At 40.1% G+C, this 18,416-nt stretch overlaps 1 long non-coding RNA gene across 1 annotated transcript in view; it reads left to right on the forward strand.

Moving 5' to 3' along the window:
- Positions 1 to 16,763, forward strand: part of LOC139077270 (uncharacterized) — a 271,627-nt gene extending 254,864 nt beyond the window's left edge. Inside the window, exon 4 of the long non-coding RNA XR_011529630.1 lies at positions 16,629 to 16,763. This is a non-coding gene — a long non-coding RNA (uncharacterized lncRNA). The remainder of the gene's footprint in view (positions 1 to 16,628) is intronic.
- Positions 16,764 to 18,416: the final 1,653 nt, after the last annotated feature.

Raw genomic sequence — 18,416 nt, forward strand, 5'->3', positions numbered from 1 at the left:
TCTGGGCTGATTTACAAACTGGCAATCTGAATTTCTTTCCCACACCTGGAGGAGCTCAGCAAACAGCAGCTCACAGGTGTCACCCAAGTCTGACTAAGGCTGGCTCCAGTGAGTCTAGCCAGCTTCTGGCTTAGCTATTCGCGGTCCTGGAGGGGTCTGCCTCCCCTGAGCTTGGCCTTGAGTACATGTATGTGGGTGGCTGAGAGTACATAACACTCCCCCTTTAACTCTCCATCCATTTCAGCATCTAAATAGTAGTCAAGCACTTAAAATAACATTAAGACACGTTCCAGCTTGCCCTGCCAGTCAAAGAGAGAAGGAAAAAAAATTGAAACCCTGCTTTTCAGAACCCCAAGGGTTTGCCGATTTGTTAGGTTTAGCGGTTCAGCGGATTAAAAAGGCAGAAATATTAGAATTAAAAAAGCAGAAAGAAAGAGCCAGTATACTCATTGAAGCAAATCTAATGGGCTGCTGGGGCACACAAGAAAAGGTTCTACTACCTGAGCAAATCTTATTTATTATTCTTCCTTCACAATTAAAATTTTTTTAAAAACTAATAATAATTTCCTAGACATTTTTCTTTTTTTCTATGCTAGTCACATTTCCCAAATCCTTTATCAACGCTGCTCTGCATATGAATGGGCTGTAATTGAACTGTCACATTCATGAAGGTCAGTAACCTTTCATTAGGAAGAATGTGTCTTTCTTGATAAATTATAAAGTCCCTGAGGATTTGAAAGCATATTAAAAAAAAAAATTCTCTCTACTATACCTTGAAAAACAAAATACAGATTTTTCTCTGTTATTTTCTGTGGGGCGTAAAAGAAAGCAATTGCTTGTGTTTCTGTTTAATTTGCTTTGTGTGTATGGCGGGGGGGGGGGGGGGGGGGTTTGAGCAAGGAGTGGGGAATTCTCTCCACAACCCCCAACCTTGGCTTTTTTTGTTGTTGCTGGCAGTACTATGCAAAACTGTCTAATGTAAGCTTTTGCTGAGTCCTTTTTAAAAGCAAAATGGAAAACTCGAACTCCTTCTTTAAAAAAAATTATAACTGGTTTTTCTGTCTACCGTTTTAAAAAGCCGCAATGATGGATGTTTTTCTTTCCCCTTATAGTCCACTTCAGCATTTGCTATAGAAAAGACCAAAGTCATTATGTGCAAATGAAGACCCACCTGAGTTCTGCATATTCTGCTAATCCCACCCAATGATTTAAACTGTAATTAACACAGCCAAGCACTCAGCCATGCCCCCAAGTTTGTGTTCAAGATGGCTGACCTCAGAGTATTTCAGGTCCTGCAAAGGATGTCTGCTTCTGCTTCCATGTAATTTGACTTGAGACCTCTCTGGGGATTTTCAACCAAAGCTTCAGACTTACTCAACCAGCACTAACTCCCAGCTCCCCTTTAGTTCAACTGATCTTCTGTCAAAAACTACAAGTTACGCATGCCTTTAAATGTGCACTAGTATTTAAATGGGAAGATATCTGCCAATTTGGGACATAGTCTCTTTGTTCAGTTTTACCTACTTTAAGTTGGATTTAGAAGATTCTTCTGGCATTATTGACATTGAAAAACATTTAAACCATTTAACATGAAATTTCAAAGATGCTAGTGCAAAGACTAAAATGAGGCAACATGAAGGACTCACTGCACTATTGTTTCTGCCATATTGATAGTCTTGACAAATAAAAATGGCAAGTAATAGTGATGCGGGGTCGGTGAGCCGAGGAGTCGAAAGAAAGATTTCTTAGACTCTCAAGATCTGGCAGTAGTGCTCTTTTATTTAGAGAATAGTGTAGCATGGGGACAGGACCCACGGGCAGTCAGAGCTCCTGCTGCTGCCCCGAGTTGAGGGTTAGGGCTAATTTTATTAGGCATGGGTATGTGAATCATCTCTTTACAAGACATAGGAAAGAACATGAAAAAAAGTTAAAATGGTATCAGTGCAGGTGGGGTCTGGTCGTTGGGTGATCCATGACTTTTAGACAAGAATCAAATCGGATTAAGTAAAGGTAGAAAGGTTAGACGCCACCATCCTAAACCAGTTACATGAGATTGCCAGACAGCAACCAACTTAAGTTCTTGCCTTCCCCATTAAGAGCTTCTAGGGACAAGGTCATCTCTCCTCTTCTTCCTGGTACAGAGAGGGAGGCACCTTTTACAGATAGAGATTTACCTTACAAATGTAAATGTGTCCCAACAAGGGCAAGTTCCATTCCTCGGAGCCTTCTTCCCTGTCCCAGTTTATCAAAAGCAATCAGCCCCAAACAATCCCAATGCCAAAGAGACATATCTTGGGGTGGCCAATTTCGGGTCCCTACAAGGTCACCCCCCCTTCCTTCACAAACGCAAATGTCTCTCAAAAGGGCACGCGAAATTCCAGTCCTCGGAGCCTGCTTCTCATCTGTAGTTTTAAAAGTAACCAGCCTAAAATCCTCATCAATAGGATATATTGGAATATATGAGGAAGCCATTTGGTGTAAACCTAATTTGGCCTGACCTTGTCTTTCCAAAAGGGCCTGACCGTGGCCGTTGAGCATGCATTGTATATCTGCTTTAGAGATTCCCTATGGTAAGAGCAAAAGGCCCTTGAGATAAAGGTGCAACTTCCCTCCCCCTCCCAACGTTGGCGCCCCTTTAAGGATTAAGTATCTTTCCTTAGGCTAGAAGCTGATTGCTGCACACCTGTGACCGCCCAGCTGGGGACAATAGACTTGCCTCCTGCTACGCCCACCAAGATAGCTGACCCACTACCTGCTGTGTCCATCAAGTGCTGTGCCGACAGGGCAATCTTGCGACTATTGTGGGAGGGACATTTCAATCACATGTGAAACACCCTCTTTGAGGGTATATAACCACCCTTATACCCCCACTTCTTTGGAGTGCTCTGTTCCTTTGTGGAAAGACTCTCCCGGGTTATAATCCTAAAATTTAAGCTCAGAATAAACTCACCCAAATTTTCATTTATAGATTGGTTATGGATTATTTTCGTCGACAGTCTGCGTGATTATCTGACACATTTAGGGCTTCAATTTCTTAAGAACTTACTCACCACCCAAACATGTGGCCAAGCATCACCTCAAAACATACAATCTGCGGATGGAAATTTTAAATTTCCCATAAAAGAAACAAAGGAAAACGGAAGGACTTTAGCATGAGATGATTCCACTTTCAAAGAATGTTATCATCATTTGCAGTGCTATGTGGTGGCATGGTGGATATATCAAAAGAATTTCAATCGAAAAAACAAATAGTTCCCTACAGTACTTGTTAGGTTTCAACTAAGAAAGCAAAACCAATGGCAGATAACTCAATAGGGGGAATGTAATAGTGGGAAATGTTTTCCATGTCATGAAAACAGCTGAAGGAGAAACCATGGAAGAAAAGTGAGAAGCAGCTATAGAAAGTTACTACCTCCCACAAGGCTGAAGGGACAATGAAAGGACATGGTGTTACCAGTGCCTCCGTGCTGATAGCAGCTGCCAACACATGTGTATTGGGATGTTGCAGCTGAGATCCACAAGTGCTCTTATAAAACATGAGTTCAAAAAATTAAACTGATTGAACCCAGTATGTCAGATTTTGCATCCAAACAGTTCAGTTGTTTGAAGCTAGAATTGTAGCATGTCTGCTGGGTGGGAGCCGGGAACTTGAAGGGAAGTACTGACTAGTAGGAGCTGAAGCCACTGATGAGAACTTACTAGGCAGAGAGAAACAGGGAAATATCTGATGTCTCCTTCCTTCTGATCCTCCAGTCTCCCACTAGTGCCTCTGTTGCTAGAACTTACCTAGAAGCAAGTTGGCCAAGAAGTCTGGGAAGCATTGATGTAGGAAACGAGCATGGAATGCATTTGAGAGCCAGAGGCAAATGACTTGCAGTACATCTCCTGTTGGAATATGTAATCTGGGGTAAACACTGCTGGTAGGTTCTGCAAATAGGATATGTAGGCAGGAAAATAACAGCCTTCAATCATGGCATTAAAATAGACAATAAGTTACTTAATTCTTTCTAGTGATTAATCAACACAACCCCTAAGAGGTTTCTCAAGAAAGAAAAGAGAGAGAATTGTCATAAAGGAGACCGATTTTGGCAGTAAATGGCTAAACCTAACCATTTTCAATGCCCTTATCAGATAAGCTTATCAAATAGCGTAGTGCCTCATATGAAGCTCACTGCGACAGTATCAACATAGAGTTCACAATTTCCTGGGATGGCCTTGATGATTCCTGTTGTCTTAGTTGGTGCTCACTGCAGGTGCCAATACATGTGTGTTCAGATGCTGAGAACTATGCCTGCACTTATAAAACATGATCTCAAAGATACAAAACTATTTTTTCCAAAAAATGTGTCATAATTTACATCCAAATAGTTTTTCTTCTTGAATTCCTTTGACAAATTTAAGAATAAAAAAAAGGAAAACTAGAAATCTTTCCAAGAGTGCACATGAAGGATAGAGTATTCTTGGACATACACAAGACTCTACTTTGGCTTCTTATATGCCTTTATTTTTTTAAAGACATTATTAATCAGACAATTCAGTGTTGTTTTGCTTTGTTTTGTTTTATTGGCCAGGAACTTCCTTATCATTATTCTGGGTTACTTCTCCTTGCACAGATGAGAAAGAGTTTCTAGGACAGGCTAAACGTGAAGAAGCATTTGGAAAAAGAGCCTTTGATGTAAATTCAGAATTTCTAAGCCCTTGGAGAAGATAATCCTCAGTCTTCACACCCACATGTTTCCTTGGGTAGATGCTGCCCTTGCTTTCACAGTGGTTTTCAAACTGGAATCCTACAGGAAGTATAAAATAATGTTCTAAGGGCAAAGGTGAAGGAAAGGTAGGATTCAACTGGGGTTGGGGGGTGGAGGGGAGAGGGACGCTATGCCTTCCACCCCCACCTCAGTCATAGTAGCTTCATGAATTAGGGTGTGGACATTGTGGTTGATTTCTTAAATCATTCCATCATATTCTCTAACAGTCTCTCACTCCGCCCTACGAGGAATTGATTCCAGTTCCTGATTAGCCCTCAAGCCAATCATGTAATCTCACTGTCCCTTTTACTGATTAGTTCAAGGGGTCAGGCAGAAGCCAGTCAGTGGAAGCCACTCCCCGTAGGCATGTGAACCTGGTTGGCTCATTAAGACCAAAGGGAAAGAAATTAATTTCATGTTAGGAAAGAATTTCTTTCTCTCACCAGATGTGAACAAGAAAGAATTGTAGCCTGCGTGCTCTTGTAGCGTCTCACGACTATTGGAGGAATCGTCCTTGGGATAAAATAACAGTGGTAGTGTTAGGGTAGAAAGAAGAAAAGACCTGGGTCCTTTATGAAATTATTGAGCAACTGACTCAACCAACCCCAAAGCACACTCTATATTTGGAAGTCTTCTTCTATGAGATAATAATTTCCCTATCATTTAAGCCTGTTGGTTGAGTTGGATTTTCAGTTACCTGTGGCAGGAACCATCATACCTGATAATGTTTCACTTTTTAAAAGATTGAAAAACACTGCCCTAGAGAAACTTCAAAAAGTCCTCGCATTTGAGATAAACATTTCAATCAAAACTTTTCACTTTTCTAACTCCAAACAAGAATTCTAACTTTTAAAGTGGACATTAGTATAGTGACTTTTTCATATTTACAAGTCCTCTTGCTGGCCCCGTGGCCGAGTGGTTAAGTTTGCCTGCGGGCGGCCCAGTGTGTCATTGGTTCGAATCCTGGGTGCGGACATGGCACTGCTCATCAAACCATGCTGAGGTAGTGTCCCACATGCCACAACTAGAAGGACTCACAACAAAGAATATACAACTATTTACCTGGGGGCTTTGGGGAGAAAAAGGAAAAAAATAAAATCTTAAACAAAAAAAAAAATTAAAAAGGGCTTTCTTGCTTCACAAGTGTATGGCTATACAAATGGGCTCTGAAACAAATCTGTTTAGCCAAAAAAGAATTTTGTTATTGTTTTCCATTTTTATATTCCTTATTTTCCTCTCCTTCCCCTCCCTTTCCACCTATCATTGCCCTTGCTCTGTCCCCAGGCTGCCCAGGATCTTAGTCTAGGTCCTGCCTGTGTCTGCCTTCTTTAAATATATATCTTGCTACTGGGTCTTCCCTGTATCTCAATATTCACTCAAAATTTAGCTAACTTGTGCTGCACATCTCAAGTCAGCTGTCTGGAATCACTGATTAATTGGTTCGTGCTGAGCTCTTCATGACCAATAATGGCAATGGAAACTTTAATTTGGGATCAGGGTACCTGGTGTACAACAGAAGATCTATAAATGTTTGCTGGCTCAATAAAAGGGTTAGTTAAATGACTACGTGATTCCATCTATCGAGTATTTATGGTTGATGAGAGAACTCTTAAAATATTACATCATAAACCCATACAAATGAATCTAAAACAGAATCTCAGATATGGTGGCCAGCCACTGGACATTTTTAAGAAGAGGTACCTTTCCTCAGGGCTATTTGAATGACAAAATTTATTTAACTATGTACTTCACCTAGTACAAAACCAAACTAGGTGGCAGAGTATTCATAATAAAAAACGGCCTGACTGCTGGAAACAGGTGTTCGGGAACACACCCTTAATGCTAGCGTGAACACCATCCAACATTCAAAGAGCTGCTCACGCGTCTCTGCTGGGGCCTGGCAGCCAGCCCTTCCAACACCCTTCCCATTCTGTGCTGCCTCATGTTTACACAGCGAAAATGAAACTGTTGCCAGTGTTAATACAGCATAATTTATAAGCTGAGAAGAAAACTCAGCATGCATTCCCTTTTTAAGGGAAACAGACTGTTATTTTCAGAACCAACTGAAGGGTGGAGACATTTCTTGGAAACCAAGGCAACTGCTGATTCCCCAGATCCTTTCTGCCTCATAAGAACCACCTCTCATGAGGCAGGCAGGACCAACTCACAGAAAAGCTTGGTCTGACAGACGTCCTCCCTGAATTACAGAAGGCAGATTCGTCTGACAAGGCCATTCTTTCTAGGCTCAAAAAAGTCACTTAGACCTCCAGTCCAGAAAGGGGACTCGGGGCACTTGAGATCAGAGATCTTGCATATTAGGAAGGCCCATGGTACAGAATCTATTTCTCACCCACTAGGTACGATTTCAGGAATACCATAAAGCCAGATCCTTTCTCAGAGGCTAGACATGGCACAAAAAACCTAATCCCCAAATCTATGCCTTTAGATTCTGTAAAAAATGCCTATATCCCTCTCACATCCATTTTCATTTGCTTCTAACACAGCAACTGAGATTATTTGACTGAAAACACACACACACACACACAGCGTGAAATCTCAGGACCAATCTTAAAGGGAGCAGGATGTGAGATCTCCTGGGGCAGTTGCTAACCAGTGTCAAATCTATCTCTCTGGTCCCATCCTTCATTTAGGCATCTGCCTTCCTACATCTTTCCTATGGGTCATCATGGCTCTTCTTTTGCCTGATTACTGGTTTCTCGAGATCCTGGACTTGAATTGGATTTTGTACAACAATATCTGCCTTTCAATAATACCTTGAAATTTTAGACTTACTTTTAAGTTCACATTCCTATTTGCCTGCCCTTGGAATTATGTGCTGCCATATTTAGATGCTCAGCTTTTGCCCAGACCAAGTTATCTATCCGAATGACAACCAAACACCAGCTATAATAGAGTATTGAGCCCTAGATCCCCCTTGGGACATGACGCTCAGGATCAGAATGGGTCAATTATGCTGATTATCCTGCTAATCCTCACCATTAGGCTAAAGATCCATCGTATTCAATTTAGTGTAAGGATAGGAAACTCAGGAATAAAGCTCGAAGGTCCCTGTTGCCTGGGAGGAGTATGATAATGACCCATATCACATTCCCCTTTGATGGCCTCAACCCTCACAACTGGACACTTATCACTCTATATGATGAACTTGGCGTTAGACACTGAGAGCCAACCTGATGCTAGAAAAGTATGATGATGGGACCCCTATGGCATCTGCTTGGTGCTATTTTGAGTTCCTCAGGATCTGGGTGACTGCCTTACGCAATATTTTTTTCTACATTTCCATTGCTAAACCACACTTACATCTTTAGAGTAAAATATTGTATCTCCTATAATCCTATTAAAATTTAAAAAATCTGGAGATACAAGGTGCTAATCCATTGCTAGTCCATCAGTATTTTAATGGAAATCATTCATTCAATAATTATTTACCACTACTATTTTCCAGTGGAACACCTGGATGAAAAAGAATGGAATCTGGGACAGATAAATTTTTATTATGGAAGAGAAATAAATAATGAAGAAACAAATTTCTCTCTCTGAGTTCTCTGTTGCTGCAGAGTGTAAGACAGAAGCTTGAAGAAAGTGAAGTATGTTCTGGGATTCACTCAGCAGTAGCATTGCCAGGAGATAAAATAATCCCAAACAGATCAAGGTAACGATGGAGAGTGAACTCCAAATTCTGGGACAATTGACCTTCCCTATATTTTCTGTATTTGCCAAATACCCAGCTCATCCCAACCTCCTGTCTACTAAGAAATCTGTTAACCAAACTTACATAAGCATGAAGACATTTGCTACACGAGTCTTGAAATTAACCCAAGAAGCCTATAAAATGTTGTAGTTAGTTAAAGAAAACTGTATGGAAAACTATTTTGATTTCTCAGGATACCAAGTGGAGTTAAGGGAACCTCTGTTCTCCATGTGCTTTCCAAGAAGAGGCATAGAGAGAGAAAGACTGACAATGTAAGTTCAAAACGCAAGTAAAGTAGGACCACTCTAGGTAATCCATGGCTTAGGTAAGCAAACCTGGTTAAAATAAGTATATTTAAAAAACAAAAACTACAGAAAGGTACATGGTTTTGTAAGTAACTCAGTTCATACTCTCCCTTGATCTCATCCTGTCACTTCTCCATCTCTGTTCTCCTGAATCTGCCCTTCTGTAAGCAAGGGCATCCTGATAGCTCATGGGAAGATGAGTTCTCCTTGCCTGGCTCCCAGCCACATGGGTTTCCCCGGTAGCACTGTTTGGGTGTTACTTCATGACCTCAGTGTCTCATAGACTCACTGTTTTGTCTGTTTTTAAAGCCATATAGTGGCAAGAGTTCACAGGCACCTGGCTACCAGAGGCAGGGGGCCTTTAAGGCAATGCTTCAGGTGCATGGTAGGTGAATTTAAAAAGGAGTTTTTCTTTTTTCAAATGTTCCAGCTGAAAGGCCTCAGCAAGACCTCTCTCATCAGCTAAGTGAAACAAATTTGAACAAAACATTTTCCTTTTTCATAACCAAAAAGCCAACCAAAACAAAGGTGATAGACAAAACTTTAAAATGTCAGACTTCATCTGAAAAGTATTACAGGCCAATACTCTTCTATTATGAATTAAACTATGGGGACAAAGATCAGAGTAACATTGTCCATTACTTTATAATAGGTGGGACTGTGTTCTGGCTGATATGTATATTTTTCCTTCCAAAAAGCCAAACTTAAGGTTTTTGTCCCCTTTTTAGATAGTTATTAAAAATGTTTATTTGGCCTTTTATGAAGAGCTAAGTGGGCATTTAAACAGAATGATATTCTAACTCTTAAAAATTATAAATAATATTACAAATAAAAACAATACATCCTTACATGATAACAGAATTCTGCAGCCTCCAGATACCTTACCAACCTTAACTACCCAAAACAAATAACTAGAAACTATTTCACATTCTCATTGGTTTGAGTTTGGGAACATTAACAGAATGGCAATACTTGTTAAGTGCCTTCCAGTAGATTATGTGGTCCTGGAAAGTATTCAACAAATCAGAGATAATCTTCTCCTTCTGGTTGTCTTATATCCTAGATGCCGCTGTGTTCAGTTCCTTCACGTATAAACAAGAGATATCCTAATTCTCGGGAGTTTTACAAGATTTAATTAGTGGATGTTCAAAAATATATTTAGACTCACATTAGAATGAGTCAACTGTCTGTTCCTGCATGGACAAAAGTCACCTCTGCCCTTCTTTCAGGAACAGTTCAAAAAGCAGAAGCAAAAAGCTTCTCTAACATGTGACTGATTTACTGGAATTAGTTAATGTCTTATCATTCTTGCTCTTTGCAAATATCTCCAGAGATATTTGGATGTCAAACAGGTAGAAGGTTCTAGACATTATTGATTCCTCAATTCTCTATCTCTGCTAACAATGTAAACATTTATGAGTCCACAAAGACACTAGATTGAGAAACAATCACATTTCTCTTTCTCACCATCTTAGAGATTAAAGGACTTACTTGCAAGACCTTCACCCCATACAGCTGGGTGGCATCAAAGACAAAAGGGCAGGCAGTCTAAGGAAGACTAAGAAAAGACAATGAAATGTCATGCTTAGTCCCTTACTGGATGTTATAACAGAATAAAAAACAAGCTACAATGGCATATATTGAGGCAATTGAGGAAAATTAAATGTGGATTGTTTATTTTAATCATTTTGCATAAATTTTAAATGTCATGAGTGTGATTATTGTATTGTGGTTATGAAGTAGAACGTCCTCGCTCTCAGGTAGATGCTGAAGTGTTAACAGATAAAGTGTCATCACGTGTGCAACTAATTTCAAATGGCTCAAGAAAAAAAATGTAGAGAGAGAGAGAGATAGGTAGATAGATGATAGAGAGTTAGAGAGAGAGATAAAGCAAAGGTGGCAAAATGTTAACAACTGGTGATTCTAGGTGAAAGTTAATGACGTGGTTGCTTTTCACACTTTCATTGGACATTTTTCTGTGGATTTGAACTTTTTTAAATAAAAAAGGGAAAAATATAAAACAACCCAAGATAGGGGAGGTAGTATGTGAGGTACAGATGAAAAAATATTGGTCTTGTGTGGATGATTGATTATACAAGCTGGGCAATTAATGGAAAGTTCATCAAACCAGTCTTTCCACTTTTGCATGTTTTAGAAGTTTCTATAATAAGAGCAGGTTTTAAAAAAAATATAGCAAGAATATTCACTCCTCACCCTATCTTAGTTTTCCTCCATGCTCTGTTTGGATCAAAGCTCCTCTCCACTTTAAATAGCCAGAAAACCAACCATAATTGCAGCCCCATTTCATGACTGGGAAGTGGACTCTAAAGTGAGGTGACACTTGTGATAACAGCAACTAAATTATTGACCTGGTGATCCCCTGTTTGTTTCCCTTATTAATGTTTACAAAAAAACTTTAGTATTTACAGGGCATTAGCTTCATTTGATACTAGGCATCGTAAGAAGAGGATAGACATGCGAGAACAGCACAATTGAAAAGAAAACCTTTGTGGAACTAACCCAAGTGCCCATGAATGGATGAATAAATAAACAAAATGTGGTATATCCATTCAATGGAATATTGTTCAGCCTTAAAAAAAAAAAAAAAAAGGAAATTTTGAAACATGCTACAAAATGGATGAAACTTGAAACTTGAGTGAAATAAGCCAATCACAAAAGGACAAATACTATATGGTTCTACTTATATGAGGTCCTCAGAGTAGTCAAATTCACTGAGACTGAAGGTAGAATGGTGGTTGTCAGGGTCTTGGGAGAAGGAGTAATAGGGAGTTAATTGTTTAATGGGTGTAGAGTTTCAGTCTGAGAAGATGAAGAGGTCTGGAGATGGATGGTGGTGATGGTTGCACACCAATGTGAATGTACTTAATGCCATTGAACTGCACACTGAAAAATGGTTAAAATAATAAAAATTTTGTGTTATGTATCGTTTACCACAATCGGAAGAATGAAAGAAAAGAGGAAGGAAGGAAGGAAGAAGGGACTGAGGCCAGACTCTCTCCTTACAGATCTTTGAAGTATTGAAGTATTGTTTCTACGGCTGTGCAAATTTCAGCTACTGGTAGGAATTCTCACATTAACACAGACTGAAACTTGGGTGCCATGAGGATATGAGCGTCCAGGCAACAGAAGTCTTTCCGAGTGGCTGCCCTGTGGGGAGATCCTGCTGTGTGGCCCCACGGAATCCTAGTTCACCAGAAGTTGACTTGGGGTGAGGGGAGAGGGGGAGATTTCCTGGTAGCGCTTCTTGTAATACCTTGTTAGTGCTTGTAATCAACATGGCTAGGATGAAAGAATTCTGGCTTCAGAACAGAAACATTGTGCTTTAAATTAAATCAGCTCCCTGCTGTGAGCCACTTACTCACTTTCTTCCCCACAGCCAGGGAAACAATTCAGAGGTTTCTCTGCAGGGTTAGCAGCATGAGTGACCTTCAGTCTTTCCACTTAAAATCGATTCAAGATGATAACACTGGCTTAAACAAGTCTCCAGCCTACCCTCCCTGTCTCTCCTCCTCTTCCCAGTATCTTGGTCCCTCTTACCTCCCTCCCTCTTCGCATCTCTGGCTCTCGCTCTGGCTTTGTCTCTCTCTCTCTCTCACACACACACACACAGATACTCTCACATTTATTTCTCTTATGCATGTGTGCATAAAAGTTGCTAAACCCACCTCCAAATGCATCACCCTTCCACCTGTTTCAGAACTGACAGCAAGATTTTTTCACCTCCTTGCTCTCCTTTCTCCTCTCTGATGAACAGTAAACCAGATGGCCATTCCCCAGTCTCCCAGCATGAGTTTGACTGACAGGAGCCTTTGATAAACCTCGGAAGAATGAAGTCATCTCCAGGTCAACACGGCTGCCTGGCCTTTAACACCCCATACAGACCACCATTATCTGCTGAATAGGAGACAAAGGAAATTAGCCCTGCTTCCCTATCATCTCCATTATTTCCAGGCTGCTTTAAACAAGGAAGCAATGAGATGCCCTTCACTTTCCTCCAAAAGGTACAAATGTCAGCTGTTAAAAAATGCAAACAAGAGGCTTTCCTATGTTAATAGCTGGGTTTCTTTGTTAAAGCTGAGGAGTGGGAAGTGCGTTTTATTCACTGTCTTTGAGGAAAGACTTAACAAGCTTCTAAACAACTTCCTTAACTATCCATACCTCAGCCCCGCTTCTGAGTTTTCTTCTGAGTATTCTGAGGTTTCAGGTGGAAAGGAAAGATGGAAGTGAGGCTTCACTTTCAACTTTTAACAGCAGATAATCAAAAACCTGGAGAGAGAAGTGAAAAGAGTTTCCTAAATTTGAAAAAGAAGATAAAGGATCCCTCCCCCTTTTCCCAAAACCATTTTTTCCCCCCAGAATCTAAATGTTTAAGTACCAGCAGAGCTAAAAATGAGGCCTGGGTACCATGGGTCAATCTAGATTTGCCATTCGAGGAGATAGTTGCTGATTGTCTCCTACTATGTTGCAAAGGGAGACGTGTGTGTGTGTGTGTGTGTGTGTGTGTGTGTGTGTACTCTTGTTATTTGTTGTGTCAAAGAACAAAAACTCAACCAAGTAAATTAGAAGATCTAATTGGATTTATAAACGATTCATGAGTAGGGCAGCACCCCATATAGAAAGTAGAGAGATACTCCAAGGAATTGTGCAAAATGAAAGATTTTTACAGACAGAAGGGTGGTGAGGTAAGGAAGGTATTAGCAAAAGAAAAGAAAGGATCTTTCCAGGGGAGGACATCTTCTTTTGGGGGGAAGGGACCATCAGGGATTTTATCATGCAGATTACCTCAGCAGTGCTAATCAGGAAATTTCAGAGTGACTGTTAAAAAGGTCACATTCCTGGAATAGGTTGAAACTGTAATTAGGTCTTGATTTGCTATCATAGGGGCAAATGACTCCATTTTGGGCCTTTCTTTTTTAACAGTTGCTATGATTTTTGCCTGGAAAATGGAAAATTATGGCAGAAAGGTTCATTATTGGGCAGGAATTGGTTTCACAATTCCATAGCTTCTGAATATTACAGATCAGAGTAAATTTTCTGTAGATGACAGCCTATACTTTAAAAAGACAACGCTTGCTGTTGTTATCCAAGCTGTAATACTTTAAAACTGTGGGTTCTACAAACGAGGCAGAGGATTGCCATAAAAGAACAAGTATCAGGGAAATCATGACAATCCAGATAAATTAATGACTTAACAGATATTTGTTAGGCATCAGAGTCAGACACTGCATTAGGTCCTTCAAGAGATACTAATTTGAAGACATAGTCTCCACAAGGAGTTTACAGTCTAGATAAGGAAACATGAGTGAAACTAGACCTCGTTCCTAAAGAACAGGTAAGACCTACATAAGTGAAAACATGAGAGAAGTCCCTCCCAGAAAGGAACAAAATCCTGGAGAAGAAAGAACTAAGTGTTGAGGGGTTTCTTTGGAATGGGAAGTATTTTTATGAATGAGGTTGAAAGAAAGAATCAAATTGTTGATGGGTTAGATTGTCTGGATGAGGAATTTACACTTCCTTCCTGTATTAGTCAGCTGGGGCTGCCATAACAAAACACCACAGACTGGGTGGCTTGAACAACAGAAATTTATCTCTCACGTTCTAGAGGCTGGAAGTCCAAGCTGAAGGTATTGGCAGGCTCGATTTCTCTTGAGGACTGTCTTCTTTCCCTGCAGATGGCCGCCTTCTTAATACGTCCTCACACGGCTTTCCTCTGTGGATGAGCATCTCTGATGTCTCTTTCTCTTCTTGTAAGGACACCAGTCATATTAGATTAGGATCCCACTCTTATGACCTCACTTAGCCTTCATTACCTCCTTAAAGTCCCCATCTACAAATACAGTCACCTTTGGGGTTAAGGCTTCAACGTATGAAGTTGTAGGAGACCAAATTCTGTCAATAGCACTTCCTTAGCAATGAGAGGGCAACAGAGTGATGGGAGAGGCAGATCCACAAGATGAAAAGTTGCTTTAGAAGCACAAGTGGATTAGTGAAGAGAGGAGTCAACCAAGAGACAAATTAGGAGGCTATTAGAATAAGCAACAGGAAAAGTTGAAAGGGCTTGAACTTGATGTTGGCAGTACAAAGAACTGGATGCAGAATAAAACATTAAGGGAAAATTAATAGGACTTGATGACTGCTTAGATACAGTGAGCAAGAGAGAAGATGACTTCAGCTTATTAATTCTGAGAGATGGGGAAATGGTTGAAATATGGAAAGGGTATGTAGGAGACACACTGTGAGATAGAGTGCAAAGGTCACAGGTTCTACAGTCAGACATACTATGTTAAAAACCCAAACTTTGTTGCCTTTTTGATGTGAGATTTTAGCAATTTACTTAATCTCCCTGGGCCTCAATTTTCTCTTGTATAAAGCTGGGGAGATAGATCCAATGTCACTGAACGGTTTATGTTTTTATGGGTGAAAGAATATCACCTAATTTGACTATGAGATAGAATTCAAAATTACTCTGACAGATTGTGCAGAAGAATTTTAAGAACAATATGTCATTCAAATTTCAGTGAGATTCTTTTAGGTAAAAGAGTATAAAATAAATAAGATGTAGGGCCCAGCCCTGTGGCTGACTGATTAAAGTTCTGTGCACTCCACTTCGGCAGCCTGGGTTCATGGGTTTAGATGCTGGGTGTGGACCTACTCCACTCACCAGCCATGCTGTGGCAGTGTCCCGCATACAAAAACAATAGAGGAAGACTGACACAGATATTAGCTCTGGGCTAATCTTCCTCAAGCCAAAAAAGAAGAAGATTAGCAATAGATGTTAGCTCAGGGCAAATCTTCCTCAGCAAAAAAAAACGGGGGGAGAGAGAAAGAAAAAGAAGACAGAGAACAGCCATATAGATGAAAGAGTCATGCCAAACCATGAGATAAACATGGAAGCTGTGATGTAGTTTTAATGAGAAGAAAACAAGCCTGAGCTTGGGCACACTTTGCAGGAATACAGTGCCTGAGAACCCTAAAGTAGTTGGAGGGTAGGACACATAATAAAAAGTGAAAGGAATAAAACAATTGGCTGAGGGGCCGGCCAGGTGGGGCAGCGGTTAAGTTCGCACGTTGCACTTCTCAGTGGCCCGGGTTTGCTGGTTCGGATGCTGGGTGTGGACACGGCACTGCTTGGCAAAAGCCATGCTGTGTTAGGCATCCCACGTATAAAGTAGAGGAAGATGGGCATGGATGTTAGCTCAGGGCCAGTATTCCTCAGCAAAAAGACGAGGATTGTCAGTAGTTAGCTCAGGGCTAATCTTCCGCAAAAAAAAAAAAAAAAACACAATTGGCTGAGAAGTACATTGAATCATCTCACACAGACAATGAAAGATTATTGTTCGAGGAATAGTGTTCTATTCTCCATCTCCACAGAAGGCAGAAGAAGGAAAAAAGTGGACTCAAAGCACAGTAGAAGAAATATAAATTATCTCTGAGGAAGAAATTCTGACAATGAGGTGGTTAAGCTGTTACAGGCTCTCATGTAAGAGGTGCCTTCCCTATACCCAGAGGAAAGGAGCATCCTTGTCTCCAAAGACACAGGGACATTGGAGAAGAATCCTAACACACAGTGCTTGCTAAATTTCCCCCAGTTTACTACACTTACCTCATACCCTATCATATTCCTACACTATTGTCCACTCTTCAACAACCTTAGCATAATAATACACAGGTCTAACTATCTCTTTGGGTCTTTATTTCATTATGAAGGCTCCTGTGTCATATAAAACTTATACGAATTAAATTTGACTGTTTTTCTCCCAATAATCTCTCTTTGTCAGTTTAGTTTGCAGACCCAGCCAGGAACCCCAAGGGAGTGAAGGAAAACTTTTTATTCCCCTGCAGTTTCTGGCACCTGAACATGGGACACCGTGAGCTGGAGACACCTTGCTCCATCTGGAAGCTGCAGTTAAGAGACCTTGAGCCTCTGACAACAGCCAGCAGAAGGTAAGAATCTTATGTCCGTTTCTCAGATCTCCATCTGCAGGGACCAGTTGAGCAAAGGTGGTAAGAGTATTTTCCTTCCAAAATTCATATTACCAGAAGAAAAATATTTGCCTAAAAATTAATTTGGATTGTGACTCTCATTAAAATTTGGTTTTGAGGTACCCATTGGTTATCTATCTTTTTCTTCCCTGGGACAGCTATTGTTTGTCAAACAGTTTCTTGGATTTTGTGTCCTTGGCTTGTATTTTTGCCTCACAGGGTGCACAAATGTTGGTTATTGTGTGTGCAGTTGGCCAATTGTCAGACTGGAGACCCCAGTAATATGAGCAGACAGAAATGTGAGTTGCTCCTCATTTGTAGTTAATGTGTATCCTACTGACCAATGCCAGCTTTCAGGGTAGCTGTCTAAGTTCTTCTTTTTTGTGGCTATCTTTGAGGGTGGTTCTGGATCTTGGGAGGTCGGCATCATTTGCACCCTCTTTGGGAATACCTCTTGTGTCCCTGGCTAAGTATTGGTTTTGGTGTCAAGTCACTTGATGGGTATACCTTTGCTTTAAATACTTGAAAGGATACTTTTAAAGAAGCTCTATGGTCAGAAGTTGGCCAGCTTGGAGACTGATACTCAGAGCCTGATAGGAACTACTTTTTTAAAGCCTTTTCTCCTAAGCTAAAATGGAACTATATACTCAGGGAAAGGAAACCTTCTGAATCCTATGTGGAACAATCTATTAAAACATTTCAAAGACACATCGCTCTAAATCTAGAACATACAAACCTTTTAATTTCCATCTTAGTTGGAAATCTTCTCCCTGATATACAGAAGCAAGTTGAAGATAACCTAGTTGGATGGGCAGGTCAGCCCCTAGATAGCATTCAGGCTGTGACCCAATTCTTTGAAGAGTTATAAACAACTGTCTTTGTCTTACAAATTGTGGCTCTAGAAGCAATTCAAAGGTCACCTATTCTTACCAATCCCCAAACCTCCCCGTTCATCTCAAAATGCTTGCATATATTGTAAAAGATCAGGACATTGGAAACAGAACTGCCCTGCACTTAAGAAAAACAAGGAAAATTTAAATAGTAATTACACTAGACTTTTGATATTAATATACCTGGCACATGGCTAAAATTTAAAAATGAAAGCTATAAGGTCTCTGTCTGCATCTGTCTGTATGTTTATGTACATTTGTCTATTTACACACATGCTAAGTAAATGTGATATTTTTCTTCCTCCAAGTGGTATTACTAAATTAATTTAAAAAATCCCTTAAAGGAGTTCTATTCAAATTGGCTTAGATATAAATGAGCACTCATATAAACTAAGTATTCCTAAAACTCTCAGAAATATAGAAACTAACCCAAATTTTTTTTAAGTTCACATGATCTGGGATAATCTTCAGTAAATAAAGCTAGTTTTAAAATTGTTAGTAAAATAAAAATAGGCATGTCTTCAGAGTTGTCAGCATTAAATATAATGAAGACATACAATTTTTTTCTACCTTGATTTACCAAACAAGCTTATGCTATCTCTACTAGATGTTTAAGATTATAAAGCTATAAATCCAACCTTAGAACAAAATGTACAATAAAAATGAATTGCTTGATGGATGTCAAGCACAGCAGTGAAAAAAAAAAAGGAAGAACCACATGTTTAACATTTTAGGTTCTTTGCTTTGCTGGTATTTT

Source organism: Equus przewalskii, chromosome 19 (genome assembly GCF_037783145.1).
Source record: "Equus przewalskii isolate Varuska chromosome 19, EquPr2, whole genome shotgun sequence".
Taxonomy (NCBI): Eukaryota; Metazoa; Chordata; class Mammalia; order Perissodactyla; family Equidae; genus Equus; species Equus przewalskii.